The 18590-nt window shown below is 42.1% G+C and overlaps 1 protein-coding gene across 6 annotated transcripts in view; it reads left to right on the plus strand.

Annotated features, from left to right (window-relative positions):
* ADAMTSL1 (ADAMTS like 1) overlaps positions 1-18590 on the plus strand; it is a 529495-nt gene that overhangs the window by 191816 nt on the left and 319089 nt on the right. The gene's annotated exons all lie outside the window — the stretch shown is intronic.

The following is an 18590-nucleotide window of genomic DNA, read 5'->3' on the forward strand; positions in this document are numbered from 1 at the left end:
TTTACTACAAAAAAAGTATTATTGGTTTTGTTAAGGCTGTTGAGGTTGGAGGTTCATGGGGTAAGAGGGGGAACACCATCAGTTTCTGCACCAGTTGACAAGCCCTAGTGACGACTCAGTACAGGGGTTGCTTTTAACTGCTTGAGGGTAACTATGCCCAATAGTGATTGGTATTTCCTAAAGCAAGAAACAGTCTCCCTTTTCCCATCGTCATACAGCAGCACATTTGCAGCATGATTGTGCAGGAAGAGGCCTCCTGAAATAATCCATTCTAAAATAAGCATTTCAGAAGACCATTATTAAAAGCGTGTAGTAAGTTTTACCCTTGGTGAGTTTTGTTTATGGTTGTATAATTAGAACTTTGTTTAAATAGTAATATAACAACAACAAAAAAAGAAGGAGCTGTCTTTCCTAGACGGTATAAGCTTAAAACAGTCTTCTGTTCTCTCTTTAAACAGGATTTGCTATTCTTTTTCCATCATTAGATTTCATGATTTAAGAAATTATTATGTGAAGGATACAAGGTTTAGCTGAGCAGGTAAAGTTTATGTTGGTGCCTGAAATAAATGGCTTTCTATGTAACATTGTAGCACAGGAATTGTAATTTGAAAGCTTTAAAAAAAAAGTGGAAAACCGTTGAAGGTTTTTTGGAAACATTTGTGGATAGAAAACAGTCCATGGAGGGGATTACAGACCCAAGATTTTTCCCATGCATTGAACCAGAGGCTGAGGCTGATCACTGCCAAACAATACAGAACACTTACCAACAATAAGTGTCTTGTGTGATAAAGAGTCACTGATACACCACAACTCACCACCTAGCTTCTCGACCAGTAGGCACCAATGCTTTTGCAATGTTTGACTTTCAACAGCATTGGCAGATAGAATGGAATTGTTTCCCATTCTATGTGTGATTTGGATTATATAAGGTAATCTAAAACATATTGCTGAGAGAAATACATACGTTCTGCTGCAACCACAAGAACAAAGAAATGCAGCGTTTGGGAATCACAATAAAATGAAAGCATTTTTTTTAAAGTAGGCCATAAAGACCTTACAAAGCCTCCAACCATGTAGCTGTAAGTGTTGTATAAAGTCCAGCATTTTTCTGTGGTATCATGGGACCATCAACCACATGGCGTATGATGCATTACCAGTGACGTGGCAAAGTGAAGTGTACATTTATGAAGGGGTCACACTGTAATGCATAATTACTCAACCTCAATTAATTTCTAACTTACTGTGTTGTTTTCCGTTTAATATTATGTTACTGCTTTAAGCTGCCCGTCTTGTAATTTTAGAGAAAATTCTGCGTATCGCAATCCTCTTTTGGGACATATTAGCATGAATCGCATCCAAATTCTACAAGTTAATCATTATGGGTTAAGTTCCAGAGGCCGTTACTTAAATTACTTTTTTTGGCCGCATTAAAATTATTTTGTGTAACACATTTTTGATATGAGGCCAGACACCCCTATTCCACAGGAAGGTGCATGTTGTTGAACTGTTAAGTCTCCACACAGCTGTGGCCTCATTAGCGTGGTTAGTAGAATTTTTTTTTTTTGCTTTTGTCAGAAGGTTTGTTAGTTATCCTTAACAAAAGCACCACATTTTCAAGATTTTATATTACCTATGAGATACATATGCAACTGAAGAGAAGCCAATTTCCTGGTGTGTGCTCATGAAGTGAAGGGAATTGTGTCAGAGATATGACACGGAAAGGTATGATGGTGGTAAAAAATTATAAAAATGACAACAGTTTTTATTATTTGTATTGATACATTTTTTTCCAACAAAAAAAGTTTATTAAAGTACAAATATCGAGTAGTTATTAACTCCACATTAACAAGTAACTCCGTTGGATATACAGAAATGTCTTCCATTGTAGAATAAATATAGAAAACAGCAGTCATTAAGTGCTAAACCACAAGTTACAGCAATAATTAGGCAATTATCAATTATGCACTATTGAGTGCGTGTTAACGATGCAATATTGAGTGCATGTTTTTATTGATACATTTAGTGTTAATAAATAAAATCAAGATATATTAATAATAATAATTGAAGGCAAAACCCCAAGAAGACTTATTTTACGTTTGTATAGTGTGTGTCTGTCTCCCCACAGGGAGAAATTTCTCACACCTCCAGTCCTGTCAGGAAGGGAGGAAATCTGTTCAACAGTGACTAAAACTACAGCAAATACAAAGATGTTTGAACAGTGGGGAAGAACTAGAACACTCATCAGGTTTTTGTTTCTGTCCATCACTTCCTGTCTCAGATACCACTAAGGTTCATATTCAAGTACACCTTTCATTAGAGGGCTGTGGAGGCTGCCATTTTGACATCCTTCTGAAAAATGTAATCTTCCTATTTGTAATCCTGATTATCTGGCAAGCATAATTTCTAAATAAGTCCCGTGAGACAAGTTTGCTAAGCAAGTGAACCAGAGGAAAGGAAGGGTGCCTGTTTTATTTCTATGCACCAAATGAGTGATATAGAAAGTAGCATAGCCAGAGAGTCATCTTTAAACCAGAAAACTGGCTTCTAAAGAGGAGGACAAGATGATGACCTCCATTACTGGCTTACGGCAGGTGTTCTTTAGCCCTTTCCACTCTGATTTTTTTCCTAAAGGGAGTCGTTTCTACTCTGAGTTTTTTTTTACAGAAATGCACTCTCCCTCTTACTCGCTCTCCCATTTTTACATGGAACGTAACACAGTAACATGGTATATCTTATTTTAAAGAACACATTATAACGTATTAATTTCATACCTTATTTGGACAGTTTGGTTTCTTCTATTGGCTGGTAGCAAAGAAGTTGGTCAAGGTATGGTACACTTTAAAGCAATTTCCTGCGTGTAATCCTGGACTGCGTGAGCAAGTTTCGCAACAATAGGTGGTTTTTCGCCTACCACCTGGTGTCTTCCTGTCACTGCACGCTGTGCAATCTTTGGTGTTATTTTAGCAATAAAATGCTGGATACCATTTAGATGCTCCTCCATGTCCAATGAAGAAGGGCGGCCATATCTCCGCTGAGGCCTAGAGGCTCGTTGTTCACGAACCAACTAAAGAATTAGGTTCTTGCAGTAGCTGATATGATCCTTTGGTTCATGTGGATGCAACTGGTTGTAAATTATGAAGCTATTCACTACTGCCAGCTCCAACAACCAAAAAAAGGTCTTCCTCCCCATTTCAGTGACTTCCTGTTGAAAGAGTAACTACTGGTATAATGATCAAATTGGTCAACCGCTCCCATGTGTTTAGTATATTTTACAACTGCTGTGGGCTTCTCAACATTTTCAGTCACTCTACCTTTCATTCTTCTCTGCTGTGTTGTTGTAGTAGCAGGGTAGAAAGTGTTAAGCATGTGTATAGTACGCTTGTCCTTCCATGCCAATACCATCTCTTCACTGTCAAGTTTCCAAGCATGAACTTCACAACTCTTCAGTTTCAATTTTTTTATTTAACTTGGTAGACCTTCACGATTGGTGCCAATATGTGGTGGTATAAATGGTATCCATGTCCATGAGTGGCTTGTTTCAGATTTGTACAAAGATGAAGGACAATGCGAGCTGAAAATGGCAAGTCTGGCCTTGGCAAGCTTTCCGTAGTTGCAGATCCATAATACGGTTCAAACGCAAAGAGGTATCCAGTCTCACAATCAGCCATAGAAGACACTCGTAGCCCCCACTTGCTTCTTTTCTGAGGATTGTACATCTTGTACTTTGATCTTCCTTTGAAACTAATTGTGCAATCAGCAATGTGCTTTCAGCAATCACTCAGTAAAGTTCCCGACCTTCCAACCCCTATTTTGAGGGCTTTTAGGGCCACTAATGGGTGGAGAAACATGTAGCATCCAATGGATCTGACTAAATCGCTTGCGAGAAGAAATATCTCCAAAAAGGGGGGGGGGGGGTAATTGATCCACCGAGTTAAGAAAAAATCCTGGATAGATCCCCTTTCTTGCAGTGCCATCCTAAGAATTACTCCAAAGTATGCCTTTATTTCCTGCATAGTAACATCAGTCCAGCTCCTCCAGATGGATCATTTGTTTCATTTATAATTTCTTGTAATAGGGCAGGTGTAAAAAAAAAGTGCAAAAAAACCCACTGACAGTTTCTGGAACATTAGCTGCAGGCAGTTGTACCCCTGCATTACACACAGTAAAGGGAAAATTATGCAGAAAGCAGTCACTGGTAGGAGAGAAGCTTGCCCATGTTCTGTGATCACCATCACACTCCCCACTTTCAACAGCCTCCCCACTTTCAGCAGCTTCCCCACCTTCATCAGCCTCGTCAATATCAGTGTCATCACTGTAGCAATAATCATCATCATCAGTGACAGTATAGTCACTGTCATCACCAGAATCCTGCACATCTGATTCTGAGCTGCTGTCCTCCATAATCCGCTGTGCCACCTCAGCCGCTGTCATTTTTCTTTTACCTGCTGCAAAGGATGCCATTGCTCTGCTCTGTAAGGAATCTGCAAGGAATCTTTAATAAATAACCTGGAACCTGCAAGGGATCTGCCAGGAATCTGCAAGGGATCTGCAAGAAAGAACCTGCAAGGGATCAGCAAGGATTGTGGAAGAAGTAATCTGCCAGGAAACTGCAAAAAACACCCTGCAGAGAAGCAGCTACAATCAGCAACAAATATGCAGAATGGATTCTGCCACTTCCTGCCAGCGCTGATCACGCACTTCCAGTTTGGGGGGGGGGGTTTACAATCTGTGTGGGTATGTAGTCTTACATGCCCACTAAACATGGGGACAGAGATCGGGCTTTCCTAAGGGCCAGACGTGCTGCAAACCGCCGCTGAAAAAATGTCATAGCGGGACATACGACAGGAACTGGAAATTCGCGATGTCCCGCTATGCGGGACATACGAGTGGAAAGGGTTAAAGGTGTTCTTAAAAATTCCATTTTTTAATACATTTTTGAGTAAATGCATTAATTAACCACTTCAGCCTACAGCTTCGAAAATCTTATGCATCCGAGCAATGTTCACCTCCCATTCATTCGCTAATAACTTTATCGGTACTTATCAAAATTAATTGATCTATATCTCGTTTTTTCCGCCACTAATTAGGCTTTCTTTAGGTAGTACATTTTGCTAAGAGCCACTTTACTGTAAATACATTTTAACAGGAAGATTAAGATAGAAATGGAAAAAAATCATTATTTCTCAGTTTTTGGCCATTATAGTTTAAAATTAATACATGCTACAGTAATTAAAACCCATGCATTTTATGTGCCCATTTGTCCCGCTTATTACACCATTTAAATTAAGTCCCTATCACAATTTATGGCGCCGATATTTTATTTAGAAATAAAGGTGCATTTTTTCAATTTGCGTCGATCACTATTTACAAGCTTATAATTTTAAAAAATGTAAGATACTCTCTTGACATGTATATTTAAAAAGTTCAGACCCTTAGGTAACTATTTATGTAGTTTGTTTTTTTTAATTGTAATTTTTTTTATTATTTTTTTAATACAAAAATGTATTTGGGTAATTTAAGTTTGTAGGGTAAATAGCCAATTTTAGATGTGATATAATGTATTTTTTATTCAATACAGGTATGTGGGTGCAGTTTACTATTTGGCCACAAGATGGCCACATTCAAAAAGTTCCTAGATGCGAACAATGTCGCATCTAGGAACTAAAATGAAGAGACGTTGTTTCCTGGGGGCAGAAATACCACGCTCTCTGATGAGAAAGCGTCGGTATTTCTGCCGGGGACTTGGATCGGTGAATGGGAATTATATTCCCATTCACTGATCGGGGGGGGCAGCGGGAGGCAGCGCGCGCACCACATGGCTGCAGCACCACTGCCTATCTGGACGGATATATGCGTCCAGATATGGCGAAGTGGTTAAAACCTGCATTTACATGTAAGTTGCAAAAGTTTTTATTTTGTTAGCAAAACAAAAAAGAAATCAAAAGTATCTGTTGTATTGGATCATATACTGTATGCCAACGTTCTGACCACCAACAGCCTGTACACAAGACAGAGCCTCTCTCACAAATATCTATCTATATGTATATATATGCTATATATATATATATATATATATATATATATATATATATATATATATATATCTAGATAGATAGATAAATAGATAGAGAGATATAGATATAGATATCTATCTATCTATCTATCTATATATATATATATATATACACACTGTATATATATATATATAGACACACGTACATAGAGTTCGCTACCGGTTTGTTACCCTACCTTAAAAATGCTTGTGCCGCTAAATGACATCATAGACCATAAGCAACTCAAATATTTCTCCTACACATACAATTTATTATCTCATAAGTTTGTATGTCAAAGCGCAATCGCTAGCTATTTGTGGTACAGCTTTGCAAACGATTTAGGAAGTGATTTACCTTACCTGCTCCTATACAATACATTAGAATGGAAACGCTCCCAAAATGCTGCATGTCCTGCGATTGCAATTTAATTGCCTACTTGCAGTCGTTCTAATGGAATCTGTCCTATCCGTTTACAATGGCAGGGCATTTAGGGAAATCACTAGCGATTGAAAGTGATCCCTAAATGCTCAAAAAAGCGCTCTAGTGGGTTCCAGCCTTAGACAACTTTCACACATAACCGAATTTGCAAGCAATTATTGTTTTTGCAAATTCAAGTTCACCACACATCTAATGGCATTGCGTTTGACTTGCATCTTTGTGCCAATTTTTTCATGCAAATTTTCTGCAGAGAAAATCCAGCCTACATGTATGCTTTTTCCCGCACCGGACATGTGATGCACATACATTGCAAATCAATGAGAATTATGAATTTTTGGCATTCCAAATGCAGAAATTCATATGCGAGTGTAAAGTTAACCACTTAAGGACCACAGTCTTAAACCCCCCCTAGTGACCTATTTTTTACAAGGCTACGTTTTAAAAAAATGTACAGTTAAGGCCACTACAGCTTTAAAGGGAACCTAAACTGAGAAGGAAATGGATTTTTTCTTTTAAAATAATACCAGTTGCCTGACTCTCCTGCTGATCCTGTGTCTCTAACGCTTTCAGCCACAGCCCGGAACAGGCATGCAGATCAGGTGCTCTGACTGAAGTCAGACTGGATTAGCTGCATGCTTGTTTCAGGTGTGTGATTTAGCCACTACTGCAGTCAAAGAGATCAGCAGGACCGCCAGGCAACTGGTATTGTTTAAAATTAAACATCCATATCCCTCTCAGTTTAGGTTCCCTTTAAAGAGACTCTGAAGTCTCTTATAAATCATCTTTTTATTATAAAATCCTATGTAATATGATTGCCCTACCTAAACCGCCGCATCCCCGCCGCTCTAATCTATCTAAATCCCCCCAAACTCCCCGGGGGGCAATCTGGGCAGCGCTTCTGTAAGAGGCAGAGCTATGAGCCACAGCTCTGCCTCTCAGCGCGTCTGTCAGCCCGAATCAACGCCTCTCCCCGCCCCTCTCAGTCTACCTTCACTGAGAGGGGCGGGGGAGAGGCGGAGATACGCCACTGACAGACGTGTGTAGAGGCAGAACTGCAGCTCATAGCTCTGCCTCACACGGACGGAAGAGTAGAGGGCAGCAAAATCCACGACCAAGAAAGTCGTGGCTTTTGCGGGGGAGAGGGAGGGGGGAGTTAGGGGGGATTTAGATGGATTTCAGTGGCGGGGATGCGGCAGTTTAGGTGGGCTATCATATTACACAGGATTTTATAATAAAAAGATGATTTTTTAAGAGACTTCAGTGTCTCTTTAAGGGCTCGCTTCAGGGCCACACAACTCAGCACCCCCCCCCCCCCCTTTTCTGCCCACCAACAGAGTTTTCTGTTGGTGGGCTATGATCACTCCCAGGATGTGTATTCTTTTTTATAAATATATATATATTTTATAATATGCCTCTTTTGTAATCTCTCCCCCCGCCAGCCAATCAGCGCGATCGGCTGTCATAGGCTTCAGCTTAGTGGGCAGGAAGCAGCAGTGCACGAAGGAGACGTCCTTGTTTTATATATGATATGCCTGAATTCTGTGTACGTTTGTGAGTAGCGCTCTTGTTTTATTAATCTTAATAAAAGGTTTTATGCCGTATTAGCTTTATCTAGTTGCAGTAGGCTGTGATTTATTCTGGAAGCTGTGGAGGGTCTAACCAATACTGACAGAGGAGTGCTGGGAGTCACAGGATCGTGCACACACATGCTGATAAGCTGTCTGAGTGGGACAGCCTGGTTACAAGGTGAGCACGATCCCTGGAGGTGTGGGTGACACATTGTGTATAGGAGGTGGTCCCCATAAACAAAGCACGGTGACTTTTCCTGGCATTGGTCTCCCTCCATAAGGCAATTTTTTGCTGCCTGCGCAATGATCTGTAATTTTATTTTTTGGGGGATAATTGCCTGTGAGTTACACTGGAAGGTGGAAGGAAGTGGATAAATTAATCGGCTGGAATCGCATGCTGTGTAAGCTGTCTGTGGGTCTAGGCAGCCATAGCTTAACTACTTGCCGACTGTTCCACGCCAATTGGCGTGAGCATTGCGGCAGCCCCAGGACCTCTCCACGCCGATTGGGGTGAACGGCTGTCTATGGGGCTAGCAGGAGATCGCGCGCACGCTTGCCACGCATCTCCTGCTCAGAAGGCGGAACTCCGTCCCGCCTTTAGTCTCCGAGCGGCCGTCTAATTGCTTTGTACAGCGCTGCAATCTGCAGCAGCGCTGTACTGGGGACAGCCGTGTGACAAGGCTGTCCCCACTATAGATGCGGAAGTGATTCCCCCCACCCCCCCTCTGTCATTCCCTCCTGTCCTCCTCATTTACCTTTTCTACCTCACCCCCCCCCCCCCCCCCCCCCCGAAAAATCAAATAAAACCTTAATCTAAGCTATGACTGCATGCTGTTAGTTAGTTTACGATCAGTTTGTAGTAGTATAAGAACTATGAGATTCTATCTAAAACAGCATGGTATTTTTTTTCCTTCTTTGGGAGTGCCATTAGAATGTTCTTGTTGTGGGCAGCATGACCTGGAAGTGCCTGTCCCGCAGGAGGTAGAAAAATAACCCCCTGCAGATGGCACAGAAGGATTCATGCAATTAATTAGCTACGCAATCCTGAGCCAGACTTTTCCTTCTTTTTTTCTTCTCTGCTGATTTCTATTTTAGCACATACAATTTACATTAAAGGTTACAGGATTCTAATTTCACAGTTATTAGTTATTTTTAACTTTCCATGGCTGCAATAAGGCACTTCACTGTAGAGGCATAGCAATGACTATCGCAGGGCTAATGAATGAGCACTTGTAGATCTTCAGGCACATGTGTGTACCCGCAGATTGAACTCTCTTTTTACAATGCTTTCTTCCCAGGTAAGAATTGCCACCTACTGTAGGAAAATTTTAATAAATCCGGTACAGGTTTGCCAGATCACTTAGATTGTTCAAAGTTTGCGATCTTAGAAGAACTTAAAGGGAACCTGTAACGATTGTGGAATTCTCTCCGTGATCAGCACACAAGATGTGCGCTGACACTGCAGAAATCCTCCACAAGCGTGTAATTTGAGGGAACCCAGCAAAAGGTGCAATGCACCTGTAGAGGGAAATTCCTGTCGACAGGTGGAGCTGTGGAGTGCAGAGGAACAGCTCCTCTGCCCTGCCACAGACGCCAGACAGGAATTGTATGAAGGGAAGAAACGCAGGGCAAGATAGCCCTGAAAGAGATAAATCAAAGCGACTGAGGGTATGTGTGTCCACCAATCCAGTCACCACCCTGCGACGATGAACACACAACCATGAAGATCAGGTGAGAAGGCAATCGCAAGAGATGGCGATTGCTAACAGCGACACAAGACCGAATAAGTACAGATGAGGAATGTATGTATGTCCACCAATCTAGCCGCCAACCTGCGACGGTGGACACACAACAGAAGAAACCAAGTGAGAACGCAATCGCAAGAGAAGCGATTGCGGAAGAGAATGAGCACAGGGACAGAATGTATGTATGTGCACCAATCTAGTCGCCAACCCGTGACGGTGCACACACAACAGCAGATATGAAGTAGGAACGCAATCGCGAGAGAGGCGATTGCCAAAGGTGACACAAGGCTACAGCAAGGCAGAACACGAGAGTAGCAAAGGCACAGCAAGTCATACAATGAGAAGATAAGGAAACTAACTAAACGCGAACACCGCACTCATTCGCAACAGTGCATGCGTTTATGCGCGGTCTCCGCTAGTTAAGCACAACAGAGACAAGCACGCCTAACTAACCACCGACAGACAAACATGAAACAGAGGACACGAGCGCTTGCTTAACGGTTACCTCACCGAGCCTCCAGCAAGCGTTCGTAGCAGACAAGACAGATACACGAAAACAGGAATAAGTGAGAGATACGATCCACTGCTCTTTCCACCAGAGTGAGTGCGATCCAAGTACAGCAAGAGAAATGGAGATCAGACGAATCCACAGCACTAGCGTAAGGCGAGTGCGATCCAGGCAAGACAGATCAGATGAGATAGCTGGTAGCAACCGCTGATCCAGCTATACTCCAAGAACAAAGATCAGAACGACTTCCTGTCGACCACCGCTGGGACAGGACAATCGCAACAGACAAACAAAACAGAAATGCAATCCGAACTGCACTAGGGAACCTGCCTAGTGCAGTCCCAGGAATTACTCTAGGCTAATTTTCAAGCAATAAGCAAGGCTGACACTCCAGGAGTGTTTCACAGGACTAACCCTTATGACCAGCCCAGATCTGTGATATCACATGGTATATATAGAGCAAGCCTACAAAGGATGTGGCTAGGCAATCTGCATGACAAATGTATGCAAATTCCTCAGCAGCAAGCTGCAAAACTGACAAAAGGTCTCTCTTCCAGAGACCTGCAGAATGCAGACCTGAACAGTGGTCAAAAAGCTGCCTGCCTGCGCAGGCAGCCACGCGGATCCTCACAGAACCTTAAAGGGAACCTAAACTGAGAGGGATGTGCATTTTTCCTTGTAAACAATACCAGTTGCCTGGCAGCCCTGCTGATCTTGTTAGCTGCAGTACTGGCTGAATCACACACCGGAAACAAGCATGCAGCTAATCCAGTCTGACTTCAGTCAGAGCACCTGATCTGCAAAGTTGTTGAGGGGCTGTGGCTAAATGCATTAGAAACACAGGATCAGCAGGAGAGTCAGGCAACTAGTATTATTTTAAAAGGAAAAATCCATATCCTTCTCAGTTTAGGTTCCCTTTAACTGAGAGGGATATGGATGTTTCCTTTTAAACAATACCAGTTTCCTGGCAGTCCTGCTGAACTCATTGTCATCAGTAGTGGATGAATCACACACCTGAAACAAGTATGCAGCTAATCCAGTTTGACTTCAGTCAGAGCACCTGATCTGCATGCTTTTTCAGGGGCTGTGGCTTACAAAAATATCTGCCTTTCTCCACTGTTTAAAAATGTTGGTATTAAAACTCCAACAGGAATTAGTTCCAATATAGAATTCAACTCAGATAGAGATGCCCAATCAAAATAAAAAACTTCAGGTTGTGAGTCGAATCCTTAGACTGCAACCTATAGTTTTGTTGTGTTTTTGGAGGGCAAGGGTTGTAAACATCTCAGGTTTTTGGAGTTGTTTTGACCAGACACCTCTAGCAGTGGTAGATTCTGGCGGTCCACCCTACAGGTTGTGGTTTTATCATCCCCACCTACAAAATCAGTCTTTTTTAGGATCATGAACAACCATCTGTGGCATTCCAACCAGCCCTAGTGGAACCAGTCTGCATATGCAGTGGCTGCTTTATTAGTGATCCACCATAAGAAATACTGAGATAGACGTATGTATGTACAGTGTCAAGCACATATATAATTATGCTGTGTTACTTTTTTTCTTTCTCTGCCTGAAAGAGTTAAACATCAGGAATGCAAGCGACAGTTTTTCTCAATTAGGGATCTGGTAGGTACCTGATGATAGGTACCCTCACAGATAAAGAATTAAAGTCATAAAATACTTTCCTGGCAGTAATACTGTATGTCAGGGGTCCCCAACCTTTTTGAGCCCGGGGCCCACTGTCCCGCCCAAAATTTTCTCCGGGCCCACCCTGGGGGGGGGGGGGGGTGTTGGAGGGGCGTGGCTAGTGGCGGCGGCAGTTACCACAGTATAGCAAGTACAGTTAGCCCAGTATAGCAAGTACAGTTATCCCAGTTAGCCCAGTATAGCTTGTACAGTTAGCCCAGTATAGCTAGTACAGTTAGCCCAGTATAGCTAGTACAGTTAGCCCAGTATAGCTAGTACAGTTAGCCCAGTATAGCAAGTACAGTTAGCCCAGTGTAGCAAGTACAGTTAGCCCAGTATAGCAAATACAGTTACCACACTATAGCAAGTACAGTTAGCCCAGTATAGCAAGTACAGTTAGCCCAGTATAGCTAGTACAGTTACCACAGTATAGCAAGTATAGTTAGCCCAGTGTAGCAAGTACAGTTAGCCCAGTATAGCAAGTACAGTTAGCCCAGTATAGCAAGTACAGTTACCACACTATAGCAAGTACAGTTAGCCCAGTATAGCAAGTACAGTTAGCCCAGTATAGCAAGTACAGTTACCACACTATAGCAAGCACAGTTAGCCCAGTATAGCAAGTACAGTTAGCCCAGTAAGCCCAGTATAGCTAGTACAGTTAGCCCAGTATAGCTGCCCCAGTGTAGCCAGTAGTTACCCCAGTATAGTGCCCCAGTGTAGCTAGGATAGGTGCCCTCTAACCCCCCCCCCCCCCCCCCCCGCGGCCGCCGCTCCTGTTACCTTATGAGCGGGCGGTCTTGTAATACAGCAGCGCTTCCCGCGCGGCTGCTGTAAACAAGGGAAGGAAACAGGGCAGCGGCTTCCTGTAGCGGCGATCACCGTTACCATGGGAACCGCTGCCCCGCCCCCTTCCCTCCTTACAGCAGCCACACAGGAAGCGCTGCTGTAATACGAGATAGGAGAGGGGCTATGGGGAATATAAGGGAGGAAGTGGCCGCCACTCTTAAGGTAACAGAAACGGCGGCTGCGGGGGGGAGAGGAAGAAAGGCCAAACTGTGAGGTATCTAAAAAAAGAAAAAAAAAGTAATATTTAGGAGGAGGATGGATACAATTGTTTATCTCATCAGTTTATTTTCACCTCAGTATTTCTTTAAAGAGGAACTGTAATAAAAATAATGTAATTAATTAGATTGCTTATTTTTTTATTATATTTATTTATAAATTATAGACATTTTGCCCATTGTTAAATCTTTCCTCATCCTGATTTACATTACGAGAATGCGCGGCATCTGTGATCTATGCCCTGCCAGCCAGATCAGCATCAAAACAGGAAGTAGATTTCAATTAGCGTCGTTCGTAACTGGTTAAATGGTGACATATACACTCACACAGGGAGGAGAGGAGGGCAGCAGCTAGATATTATAAATATTATAAGTATCCTCTATAATAAAACCCCTGTGTCCTTGCGCGTGCTGTCTCTTTGTAGCTGGGTCCATGCTTTTTGCTACTGCGCATGTGCGCAGCACGGACCCAGCCTCATAGAGACAGGACAGGGCCAGGGAGCCAGGCTGGCGGGTGTGCGGTGGGTGCGCGCGCACGTGCGTGCAGTACATGCGGTGGGCGGCAGCGAGAAACACAGACCCTAGAGCCCATTTTTAAACGAGCTTGGGTCTGCTAGTTATATTATAAATATCCAAAGGCACATAACTTATATTGATAGTGTATTATTCCAGATGAGGTCAGTTATATCTAGTCCAAGACCTCGGTTCCTCCTCTAGTTTCCTGCTGTTTAGTCCCTTATGGCCGCATCAAGAAGGCTTTCATTATGGTCACTCTGCTTTCTGTACCCCCTCATATCTGATGCAGCCACATTATCTAGCACTCTTGCTACTGTCTCCAGGCTGGCTCCAAATCTGCCTGCAGGTAGGACTCAGCCAGAATATACACCGACAATTTTCCTGCTGCAACACATAGCTGCCCCGACTGTCCTTTCTGAGGGACACTCGCACTGGCGTATCCAGACTTTTGTGCATGGGTAGTATGGAGCCACCTGTATTCGGAAGCACTTGGGGACATAAGTGCTTCTGGACCTTTCAGGAATCCCCCCCCCCCCCCCTTAAAAATCCTGCGTTTGCCCCTGACTCCCTCTTTGGGATCCAAATCGCTCTGTGCCTCTTTCTTCCCCATTTGTCCCTCTTTCAAGACTGATGTTCAGATCTATGTAAATACATGTACTGTATTTTTCCTCCTGAAAAATCTGTGTAACTGATTCAAAACTTTATTCCCATCTATTAAATTTATATATTTCTTATTTCTCAAATGTTAAAATGAAGGAAAACTAATGAAGATAGTGTGATATGATAGTGTGACAAGTGTGATCTGAATGATGAAACTACATCTTTTGATTCTGAATTCTTTGTGATATGCATGGCGAGGGGTGTGGTGGGAGTGTATTTATAGGTGTGTCCTTGGTGTGTCTTAACTTCTCTAGGACCTCTCCACGCCAATGGGCGTGGCCGCAGCGGCAGCCCTAGGACCGCCTAACGCCAATTGGCGCCAAGTCCTGGGGCTGCAGTTTGCATGAGATCGCGCGCAGGTTGCGTGTGCATCTCCTGCTTGGGGGCGGAGCTAGGCCCCACCTTCAGTTTTCCGAGCGTCGATCGCCGCTCAGAAGACTGTTACATGGTGAAACTTTACATGTAGTATAGCACTGCGATCAGCAGCAGCGCTGTACTGTCACACGGCTGTCCCCCTGGGGGACAAGAGAGCAGATCAGGCCCCACCAACAGAGAGCTCTGTTGGTGGGGAGAAAAGGGGGGGGGGATCACTCATGTGCTGTGTTGTGCGGCCCTGCAGTTTGGCCTTAAAGCTGCAGTGGCCAATTATGAAAAAAACACCCTGGTCTTTAGGGGGGTTTACCACTGTGGTCCTCAAGTGGTTAAAGTGTCCGTCTTTCTTATCTCAAAAAGTTGGGAGGTATAGCAACATACAAGCATTCGACTGGTGGAGCCCTTGTAAAGCTACAACACATAATCTACATTGTTTGGATCCATAATTCGTAAAGCATTTATGACGGAGGACCTGCATTACAGAAGTAGCATTTTTCTAACGTTTGCCAGCAGTGGCACTCTCTATGCTCATTTACTTCATGTTTCCTTTACTGTGTTTATCTTGATGCATTTCACCCTTGGATTGTTAATTCATGGGCCCCTCTGCGTTATCACCGTGAATGTGAGAAACAAGTCTTAAATTAGCAAAAACATTCATGTTACATGCCTTAATGGTTTATAATGAGTGTGACGAATGAGTGCTTAATGAAGAGGTGATAAGATATCATAAGTGTGTAAGTCTAGTTGCACATTAAGATACTGTGGCTTTCCTTTTTAATGCAATAAGAGGTCGGCATTACATTTGCCAGATGTTATTCATACACATTCCACAGATGCTTGTGAATATAAGGATATAATGTGTGCTTGCCCCTGCTTTTTTGAGAGCCTGCCAATCAATAATGAACCAAGCTCAAACTCTCGGGAGCTTACTTTCTAAATGTTTGAAGCATTAAATTCAGAATATTCAGCCTATGCTGTCTATCATTTCAGTACAAACAGCCCATGCAAATATTCAGGGCCCGCTTCATATGTTTGGCTATAGATTTGGATGTGCCAATCTTCAGTCTGTTTATTTGCTGAACTTCAGAAAAGAGAAGATCTGCCATTTTTCTGGACCTCAGAACAGAGTTTCTTGGTCAATGCTATTCAGAAGCAGGAAATCGGCTACTATGCTATAAGAGGCAATGAGAAAACCTTACCTCTTTTTCTTGGAATGGAACAGAAAAGTAGTTGTTAATAAGATTCCATAGTCTGCCTTTATATTTAGAACTGGAAATACAAACAGAATAAAACATTATGTGAATAAAAGTTCATTAAAGCGTATGAATCATGTTACTATTTATAGACCACCGTACGATACAGTTTAATTGAGGTGTGTTACTGCAATTTGTAAACCACGTGGTTTTTAAAAGTCAAACCAGTCAGCACTGAAAATCCGACAGTATTCTTCTATTTGTGCTTGCTATAACTGTTAGGCACAAATCAGGTTAGGGATATACTTGTGCTAATAGCAATTCAATGTGTTCATTACAGGCGCGCCAACAGAGTAAAAGTATCAAGTTAAAAAGGTATAAAATGAGGGGCAAGGGTGGACTAACCTCCCCAAACAAAAACATAACTATAGTATAAGATCAAGGAAAACTGTATTTATTCTTACTCCAAAAACATTTTGCAACACGTTTCATGGGTCTCAAGCCCGCTTCCTCGGGCAAAAATACACAAGGAGCAAATTTCAAGTTGTGCACGCTAGTGAAGCGCCTCTGTCTGTTATTATTGTGTTCATGTTATTATTTATGTATGTCTGAACTCAGCTCACCTTAGCTGATAGAGAGTATGGTGAATTTAGAGAAGAAAGTTTAGTGGTCCACCTGTATGCACCCCCGGATTTGTTCTGCTCGAGCCTTTCTTTCTACATTTCCTTTGTATAAAGCCCATAGTTCAAGCAAAGGTTTGATAATCAGCGAATAGAAAATTATTTAAAAATAATTACACCTAAAAAATGTTAATGTAGTTTTTACAAAACTAAAAAGTGAAAATATTTGCTACAAAAAGTTATAGATCTTAAAGAGGCACTGTAATGACATATAGTAGAATACAGTTAATTATTCAGGATACCCACTTTTACTATAATGTTCCTAGTTTCAGCATCATAATCACTTTCTATATCTATATATTGCTGTAAATTGAATGTAGTCCTGCCCTTCCATTGATGTTTAGGCAGAGCTACACCTACAAGACTAAAGGTGTTGCCACCTGTGGTAGATTTTAAAATGACTTTATATTGGGTAAACACTGTCTAAATCATTTATTAATGAATATTGTACAAAAAAATAAGCAATTGTAATTAATTAGTTATTTTTCAGTACAGTTCCTCTTTAATCACCTCCTCAGTGACCGATAGCTGCCTTTTCACTCCTAGTCACATGGATATGCAGACAGGGGGGGGGGGGTTCTTTGTTGACTGAAGCCATACCGCATTTCTAATTTAAAAATTGTAAATATAGGTTCCTGGGCAGCCAAGTGTTTGTAAAGTCATTCATACAATCTTACTATTGAGAAACCATCTCAGTAAATTAAAAATAGAAAGAAACACAATTAGCTAAGAGCCTCTGTTTAGTGTCAGGTAGCCCCCACCTTAGACACAATCTCCCTCCTTCCCCTGTTAGGAACCTAATTTCTTATGACGTCAAGCAGACCCCAGTGACAGATAGTGAGCGACGGTGCAGCTGGCCAGATTGTGGACATACCTGATGCATGATCCTGCGCTGCTTTACGTCACCAGTCTTCTTTCTTTCCCACATTGTGCATGCTGTGCATACTAGAGGTTTGTCCCAACCTGATTATGTGGCCACTCAAAATATCCATAGGCGACCCATTTGTCAGTTCCAGCCACACCTCTAGTACGGGAAACATGCACCATGAAGGAAAGACAGAAGCTTTGCATAGTGCAGCTGAGCAATGCTGGACTGTGGATCAGGTATGTCCACCTCCTGGCCGGCTGCACAGTCACTTGCATACTGTCTCTGCCTGAAATTGATACAGAAGAGAAGGAGGTAGACAATTGGGGCACAATGGCATGATCCTTAAACCTTTTTGACTAACGACACCACTGCTTCTATATTCTTTTAAGGGAACAGAGGTTTTCTTCTGACAACTTTTCCAAACCAGCTGTACTTGTTCAATGTTTTTCTAATTCTACAGTGATGAATTTTGTAGTTATTGTTTTTGTTTTGTTTTTTGTTTTGGGGTTTTGTTTTTTTGTAGTTTTTCTAAGCATTGCTTGGCCTGACCTCTGGCAAGATTGGCAACTGTCTTTCTGACTTTTTAATAATTTTTTTTAATAATCTTTCTCACTGTAGAATGATGGACTTTAAATAATCTGGAAATGACCTTATAACCCTTCAAGATTGGTGGCCAAAGACAATTGCTTCTCTAAGATGACTGCTAATGTCTTTTTTTCTTGGTAGTGTGTTAACACATATCCAGATGCTCCAGACCAGAGAAACTTTTTCGTAAAGGTGGTTACACTTGCTGAAGAGCAATTCATCCAGTATATTTTGTTAGCAGTATCTGGTACTTGGTTGATACTTATCTTTTTTAATTCCTATGGAAATGATAAGGCTGTACTTACATTTTTTCATACACTGCTTTTGCATTGTTACTTAGTCTTTGCTAAGTAAATAGGGATGTGGTGAAAAATGTCATGTGGTGGTGTTCATTTAAGATTGTATTTTAAGACTCGCTCAGATGCAACATGTCCTGGTTTTCTGCTGCAGAATAACAGCAACGCATGCTAGAATCATTGCCATTCGCCCGCATGCAAATTGCACCCCAATGGCGCTTGTAGGCAGCCAAAGAGCATGCACACAGTTCAGCAGTCCATCTGAAAAAGAGGCATTTGGACTTTGCAGAATCTAATATGTTAAATGACATTGATCATTTGGATAAACTGACCAATATCAGTCCTCCAATTACAGTGTTTGTTT

Source organism: Hyperolius riggenbachi, chromosome 1 (genome assembly GCF_040937935.1).
Source record: "Hyperolius riggenbachi isolate aHypRig1 chromosome 1, aHypRig1.pri, whole genome shotgun sequence".
Taxonomy (NCBI): domain Eukaryota; kingdom Metazoa; phylum Chordata; class Amphibia; order Anura; family Hyperoliidae; genus Hyperolius; species Hyperolius riggenbachi.